At 47.0% G+C, this 7709-nt stretch overlaps 2 non-coding genes across 2 annotated transcripts; both read left to right on the top strand.

Moving 5' to 3' along the window:
* The first annotated feature begins 202 nt into the window (after positions 1-202).
* Positions 203-275, top strand: Trnat-agu (transfer RNA threonine (anticodon AGU)). Its single transcript has one exon. It is a non-coding gene; the product is annotated as a tRNA-Thr (tRNA).
* A 2546-nt stretch (positions 276-2821) lies between these two features.
* Trnak-cuu (transfer RNA lysine (anticodon CUU)) lies at positions 2822-2894 on the top strand. The gene has a single exon. It is a non-coding gene; the product is annotated as a tRNA-Lys (tRNA).
* Positions 2895-7709: the final 4815 nt, after the last annotated feature.

Raw genomic sequence — 7709 nt, 5'->3', positions numbered from 1 at the left:
TTGTAGACATGTGTGAAAGACATGTTCTGAAATGCAAGTGTTGTTGTTTGGAGAGCACATCGGTTACGTGTCAGATGTGTAGCCAAGCAGTAATGGATCGCCATAGCTGCAAATAGTAGTCGGTAATATGAAGTGTTGTCAGCTCAAGTCTGATGATCCAGCGACCGTAAGGACGAAGTACGCAAGAGTACCGCTAGGCCGCGCCTCTTTAGCTCAGTGGTAGAGCACTGGTCTAGTAAACCAGGGGTCCTGAGTTCCCATCCTCAGAGGAGGAAGACGAATTTTGGAAATCAGTTGCGCGTCGTGGCCGTATAGCAAAAGGTATCTGTGATGACGAACAATTAGCGACAAGCGTTTTATTAAGAATTACGCTCAGATGTGATTAAGGCGAATGGCGCAGATAAAGCATTTGCCAAAGCGGTACAGCATAAGGTGGGACGAGGCAGTCTGAATTACATTTTATAGATGAATTTCTCACATATCTCAGAGCCTCTCGCGGTCGTCGTCGTCGTCGTCGTCGTCGTCGTCGCCGCCGCTTCTGCAGAAGTAGCAAATGGCCATGGTAGCAAATGCGGCGAGGGACGCGCTGCCTTCGATTCCGAATGCACAAAGTGTGTGGTCTTGTTTCCCAGTCTATATTTGGTCGGTCTCGTAAGAGGTTGAATGTAACGTTTGGGTGGGAAAGAGCAAGGGGCAGCGGCTGTGTGGAACGAAAACACTATTCCTCAGGGGTGTGAGCGTTACGAGATGAGTCGTATACAAGTTATACTTCGTCGCTAGTGACCGTGTGGCCGAATGGATAAGGCGTCGGACTTCGGATCTGAAGATTACAGGTTCGAATGCTGTCACGCTCAGTTTTTTTTCAGTTCTGAAAAAGAAACATACCGTTTTAATGTAGCAATTGAGCAGTACGAAACCGTCTGAATGTTTCTGTTGACCATTTTCTGCTTGGAGATGCTCTTGAGCTTGAAACACACACAACAAGACCGGTGTTAACTAGCGAAATGGTCGGCAGAGTGCCGTCACCGCGAGTTTTGACTGGCACTTGCACATCTAAAACAACGTCGGAAAGTAACTCGTTCGGCTTTTGAGTCACATCAAGTATGTGTGTTAATTTTGACGCCACCAGCTCTGCAGGTTGTCATGCAATTCCTTTACCTCTCAGAAATGATTATGAAATAAAAGTGAAGTACGTGACGAGTGTGACGTTAGGAAAACATTAGGCAGCATGGAGAGATTCTGTATGGGACCACCCAACCCAAACGAGTACTGTGTGACGTGCTAACCCGCAAGTATTCACCAAGGCAGCCGGCTAGCTCAGTCGGTAGAGTGTGATATTCTTAATCCCAGGGTCGTGGGTTCGAGCCCCACGCTGGGCGGAACGGAATTTTGTTCCGCTGCAGATGTAAATTACCGTTTTTCTGATTAACGTGATGTAATGGAAATAGCAGCTTTTAACTTTGCCTACGTCTCTGTCAGTCGCAAGAAAACTGTATTTGAAGGTAAAGGTGATTTTGTAGACATGTGTGAAAGACATGTTCTGAAATGCAAGTGTTGTTGTTTGGAGAGCACATCGGTTACGTGTCAGATGTGTAGCCAAGCAGTAATGGATCGCCATAGCTGCAAATAGTAGTCGGTAATATGAAGTGTTGTCAGCTCAAGTCTGATGATCCAGACAACCGGAAGGACGAAGTACGCAAGACTACCGCTCGGCCGTGTCTCTTTAGCTCAGTGGTAGAGCACTGGTCTAGTAAAGCAAGGGTCGAGAGTTCCCATCCTCAGAGGAGGAATTCGAATTTTGGAAATCAGTTGCGCGTCGTGGCCGTATAGCAAACAGTATCTGTGATGACGAACAATTAGCGACAAGCGTTTTATTAAGAATTACGCTCAGATGTGATTAAGGCGAATGGCGCAGATAAAGCATTTGCCAAAGCGGTACAGCATAAGGTGGGACGAGGCAGTCTGAATTACATTTTATAGATGAATTTCTCACATATCTCAGAGCCTCTCGCGGTCGTCGTCGTCGTCGTCGTCGTCGTCGTCGTCGCCGCTTCTGCAGAAGTAGCAAATGGCCATGGTAGCAAATGCGACGAGGGACGCCCTGCCTTCGATTCCGAATGCACAAAGTGTGTGGTCTTGTTTCCCAGTCTCTATTTGGTCGGTCTCGTAAGAGGTTGAATGTAACGTTTGGGTAGGAAAGAGCAAGGGGCAGCGGCTGTGTGGAACGAAACCACTATTCCTCAGGGGTGTGAGCGTTATGAGATGAGTCGTATACAAGTTATACTTGGTCGTCAGTGACCGTGTGGCCTAATGGATAAGGCGTCGCACTTCGGATCTGAAGATTAAAGATTCGAATGCTGTCACGCTCAGTTTTTTTCCAGTTCTGAAAAAGGAACACACCGTTTTAATGTAGCAATTGAGCAGTACGAAACCGTCTGAATGTTTCTGTTGACCATTTTCTGCTTGGAGATGCTCTTGAGCTTGAAACACACACAACAAGACCGGTGTTAACTAGCGAAATGGTCGGCAGAGTGCCGTCACCGCGAGTTTTGACTGGCACTTGCACATCTAAAACAGCGTCGGAAAGTAACTCGTTCGGCTTTTAAGTCACATCAAGTATGTGTGTTAATTTTGACGCCACCAGCTCTGCAGGTTGTCATGCAATTCCTTTACCTCTCAGAAATGATTATGAAATAAAAGTGAAGTACGTGACGAGTGTGACGTTAGGAAAACATTAGGCAGCATGGAGAGATTCTGTATGGGACCACCCAACTCAAACGAGTACTGTGTGACGTGCTAACCCGCAGGTATTCACCAAGGCAGCCGGCTAGCTCAGTCGGTAGAGCGTGATATTCTTAATCCCAGGGTCGTGGGTTCGAGCCCCACGCTGGGCGGAACGGAATTTTTTTCCGCTGCAGATGTAAATTACCGTTTTTCTGATTAACGTAATGTAATGGAAATAGCAACTTTTAACTTTGCCTACGTCTCTGTCAGTCGCAAGAAAACTCTATTTGAAGGTAAAGGTGATTTTGTAGACATGTGTGAAAGACATGTTTTGAAATGCAAGGGTTGTTGTTTGGAGAGCACATCGGTTACGTGTCAGATGTGTAGCCAAGCAGTAATGGATCGCCATAGCTGCAAATAGTAGTCGGTAATATGAAGTGTTGTCAGCTCAAGTCTGATGATCCAGACAACCGTAAGGACGAAGTACGCAAGAGTACCGCTCGGCTGTGCCTCTTTAGCTCAGTGGTAGAACACTGGTCTAGTAAACCAGGGGTCGAGAGTTCCCATCCTCAGAGGAGGAATTCGAATTTTGGAAATCAGTTGCGCGTCGTGGCCGTATAGCAAACAGTATCTGTGATGACGAACAATTAGCGACAAGCGTTTTATTAAGAATTACGCTCAGATGTGATTAAGGCGAATGGCGCAGATAAAGCATTTGCCAAAGCGGTACAGCATAAGGTGGGACGAGGCAGTCTGAATTACATTTTATAGATGAATTTCTCACATATCTCAGAGCCTCTCGCGGTCGTCGTCGTCGTCGTCGTCGTCGTCGTCGTCGTCGTCGTCGCCGCCGCCGCCGCTTCTGCAGAAGCAGCAAATTGCCATGGTAGCAAATGCGGCGAGGGTCGCCCTGCCTTCGATTCCGAATGCACAAAGTGTGTGGTCTTGTTTCCCAGTCTATACTTGGTCGGTCTCGTAAGAGGTTGAATGTAACGTTTGGGTGGGAAAGAGCAAGGGGCAGCGGCTGTGTGGAACGAAAACACTATTCCTCAGGGTTGTGAGCGTTACGAGATGAGTCGTATACAAGTTATGCTAGGTCGCTAGTAACCGTGTGGCCGAATGGATAAGGCGTCGGACTTCGGGTCTGAAGATTACAGGTTCGAATGCTGTCACGCTCGGTTTTTTCCAGTTCTGAAAAGGAAACATACCGTTTTAATGTAGCAATTGAGCAGTACGAAACCGTCTGAATGTTTCTGTTGACCATTTTCTGCTTGGAGATGCTCTTGAGCTTGAAACACACACAACAAGACCGGTGTTAACTAGCGAAATGGTCGGCAGAGTGCCGTCACCGCGAGTTTTGACTGGCACTTGCACATCTAAAACAGCGTCGGAAAGTAACTCGTTCGGCTTTTGAGTCACATCAAGTATGTGTGTTAATTTTGACGCCACCAGCTCTGCAGGTTGTCATGCAATTCCTTTACCTCTCAGAAATGATTATGAAATAAAAGTGAAGTACGTGACGAGTGTGACGTTAGGAAAACATTAGGCAGCATGGAGAGATTCTGTATGGGACCACCCAACCCAAACGAGTACTGTGTGACGTGCTAACCGCAGGTATTCACCAAGGCAACCGGCTAGCTCAGTCGGTAGAGCGTGATATTCTTAATCCCAGGGTCGTAGGTTCGAGCTCCACGCTGGGCGGAACGGAATTTTGTTCCGCTGCAGATGTAAATTACCGTTTTTCTGATTAACGTGATGTAATGGAAATAGCAACTTTTAACTTTGCCTACGTTCTGTCAGTCGCAAGAAAACTGTATTTGAAGGTAAAGGTGATTTTGTAGACATGTGTGAAAGACATGTTCTGAAATGCAAGTGTTGTTGTTTGGAGAGCACATCGGTTACGTGTCAGATGTGTAGCCAAGCAGTAATGGATCGCCATAGCTGCAAATAGTAGTCGGTAATATGAAGTGTTGTCAGCTCAAGTCTGATGATCCAGCGACCGTAAGGACGAAGTACGCAAGAGTACCGCTAGGCCGCGCCTCTTTAGCTCAGTGGTAGAGCACTGGTCTAGTAAACCAGGGGTCGTGAGTTCCCATCGTCAGAGGAGGAAGACGAATTTTGGAAATCAGTTGCGCGTCGTGGCCGTATAGCAAACAGTATCTGTGATGACGAACAATTAGCGACAAGCGTTTTATTAAGAATTACGCTCAGATGTGATTAAGGCGAATGTCGCAGATAAAGCATTTGCCAAAGCGGTACAGCATAAGGTGGGACGAGGCAGTCTGAATTACATTTTATAGATGAATTTCTCACATATCTCAGAGCCTCTCGCGGTCGTCGTCGTCGTCGTCGTCGTCGTCGTCGTCGTCGCCGCCGCCGCCGCTTCTGCAGAAGTAGCAAATGGCCATGGTAGCAAATGCGGCGAGGGACGCCCTGCCTTCGATTCCGAATGCACAAAGTGTGTGGTCTTGTTTCCCAGTCTATATTTGGTAGGTCTAGTAAGAGGTTGAATGTAACGTTTGGGTGGGAAAGAGCAAGGGGCAGCGGCTGTGTGGAACGAAATCACTATTCCTCAGGGGTGTGAGCGTTACGAGATGAGTCGTATACAAGTTTTTCTTGGTCGCTAGTGACCGTGTGGCCGAATGGATAAGGCGTCGGACTTCGGATCTGAAGATTACAGGTTCAAATGCTGTCACGCTCAGTTATTTTCCAGTTCTGAAAAAGAAACATACCGTTTTAATGTAGCAATTGAGCAGTACGAAACCGTCTGAATGTTTCTGTTGACCATTTTCTGCTTGGAGATGCTCTTGAGCTTGAAACACACACAACAAGACCGGTGTTAACTAGCGAAATGGTCGGCAGAGTGCCGTCACCGCGAGTTTTGACTGGCACTTGCACATCTAAAACAGCGTCGGAAAGTAACTCGTTCGGCTTTTGAGTCACATCAAGTATGTGTGTTAATTTTGACGCCACCAGCTCTGCAGGTTGTCATGCAATTCCTTTACCTCTCAGAAATGATTATGAAATAAAAGTGAAGTACGTGACGAGTGTGACGTTAGGAAAACATTAGGCAGCATGGAGAGATTCTGTATGGAACCACCCAACCCAAACGAGTACTGTGTGACGTGCTAGACCGGCATGCATTCACCGAGGCAGCCGGCTAGCTCAGTCGGTAGAGCATGATATTCTTAATCGCAGGGTCGAGTGTTCGAGCCCCACCCTGGGCGGAACTCAATTTTGTTCCGCTGCAGATGTAAATTACCGTTTTTCTGATTAACGTGATGTAATGGAAATAGCAACTTTTAACTTTGCCTACGTCTCTGTCAGTCGCAAGAAAACTGTATTTGAAGGTAAAGGTGATTTTGTAGACATGTGTGGAAGACATGTTCTGAAATGCAAGTGTTGTTGTTTGGAGAGCACATCGGTTACGTGTCAGATGTGTAGCCAAGCAGTAATGGATCGCCATAGCTGCAAATAGTAGTCGGTAATATGAAGTGTTGTCAGCTCAAGTCTGATGATCCAGACGACCGTAAGGACGAAGTACGCAAGAGTACCGCTAGGCCGCGCCTCTTTAGCTCCGTGGTAGAGCACTGGTATAGTAAACCAGGGGTCGTGAGTTCCCATCCTCAGAGGAGGAAGGCGAATTTTGGAGATCAGTTGCGCGTCGTGGCCGTATAGCAAACAGTATCTGTGATGACGAACAATTAGCGACAAGCGTTTTATTAAGAATTACGCTCAGATGTGATTAAGGCGAATGGCGCAGATAAAGCATTTGCCAAAGCGGTACAGCATAAGGTGGGACGAGGCAGTCTGAATTACATTTTATAGATGAATTTCTCACATATCTCAGACCCTCTCGCGGTCGTCGTCGTCGTCGTCGTCGTCGTCGTCGTCGTCGCCGCCGCCGCTTCTGCAGAAGTAGCAAATGGCCATGGTAGCAAATGCGGCGAGGGATGCCCTGCCTTCGATTCCGAATGCACAAAGTGTGTGGTCTTGTTTCCCAGTCTACATTTGGTCGGTCTCGTAAGAGGTTGAATGTAACGTTTGGGTGGGAAAGAGCAAGGGGCAGTGGCTGTGTGGAACGAAATCACTATTCCTCAGGATGTGTGAGCGTTACGAGATGAGTCGTATACAAGATATACTTGGTCGCTAGTGACCGTGCGGCCGAATGGATAAGGCGTCGGACTTCGGATCTGAAGATTACAGGTTCAAATGCTGTCACGCTCAGTTTTTTTCCAGTTCTGAAAAAGAAACATACCGTTTTAATGTAGCAATTGAGCATTACGAAACCGTCTGAATGTTTCTGTTGACCATTTTCTGCTTGGAGATGCTCTTGAGCTTGAAACACACACAACAAGACCGGTGTTAACTAGCGAAATGGTCGGCAGAGTGCCGTCACCGCGAGTTTTGACTGGCACTTGCACATCTAAAGCAGCGTCGGAAAGTAACTCGTTCGGCTTTTGAGTCACATCAAGTATGTGTGTTAATTTTGACGCCACTAGCTCTGCAGGTTGTCATGCAATTCCTTTACCTCTCCGAAATGATTATGAAATAAAAGTGAAGTACGTGACGAGTGTGACGTTAGGAAAACATTAGGCAGCATGGAGAGATTCTGTATGGAACCACCCAACCCAAACGAGTACTGTGTGACGTGCTAACCCGCAGGTATTCACCAAGGCAGCCGGCTAGCTCAGTCGGTAGAGCATGATATTCTTAATCACAGGGTTGTGGGTTCGAGCCCCACGCTGGGCGGAACGGAATTTTGTTCCGCTGCAGATGTAAATTACCGTTTTTCTGATTAACGTGATGTAATGGAAATAGCAGCTTTTAACTTTGCCTACGTCTCTGTCAGTCGCAAGAAAACTGTATTTGAAGGTAAAGGTGATTTTGTAGACATGTGTGGAAGACATGTTCTGAAATGCAAGTGTTGTTGTTTGGAGAGCACATCGGTTACGTGTCAGATGTGTAGCCTAGCAGTAATGGAT

The sequence above is a fragment of the Schistocerca gregaria genome, chromosome 1 (assembly GCF_023897955.1).
Source record: "Schistocerca gregaria isolate iqSchGreg1 chromosome 1, iqSchGreg1.2, whole genome shotgun sequence".
In the NCBI taxonomy this organism is placed as follows: domain Eukaryota; kingdom Metazoa; phylum Arthropoda; class Insecta; order Orthoptera; family Acrididae; genus Schistocerca; species Schistocerca gregaria.
This window is presented reverse-complemented; position numbering and strand designations above follow the sequence as displayed.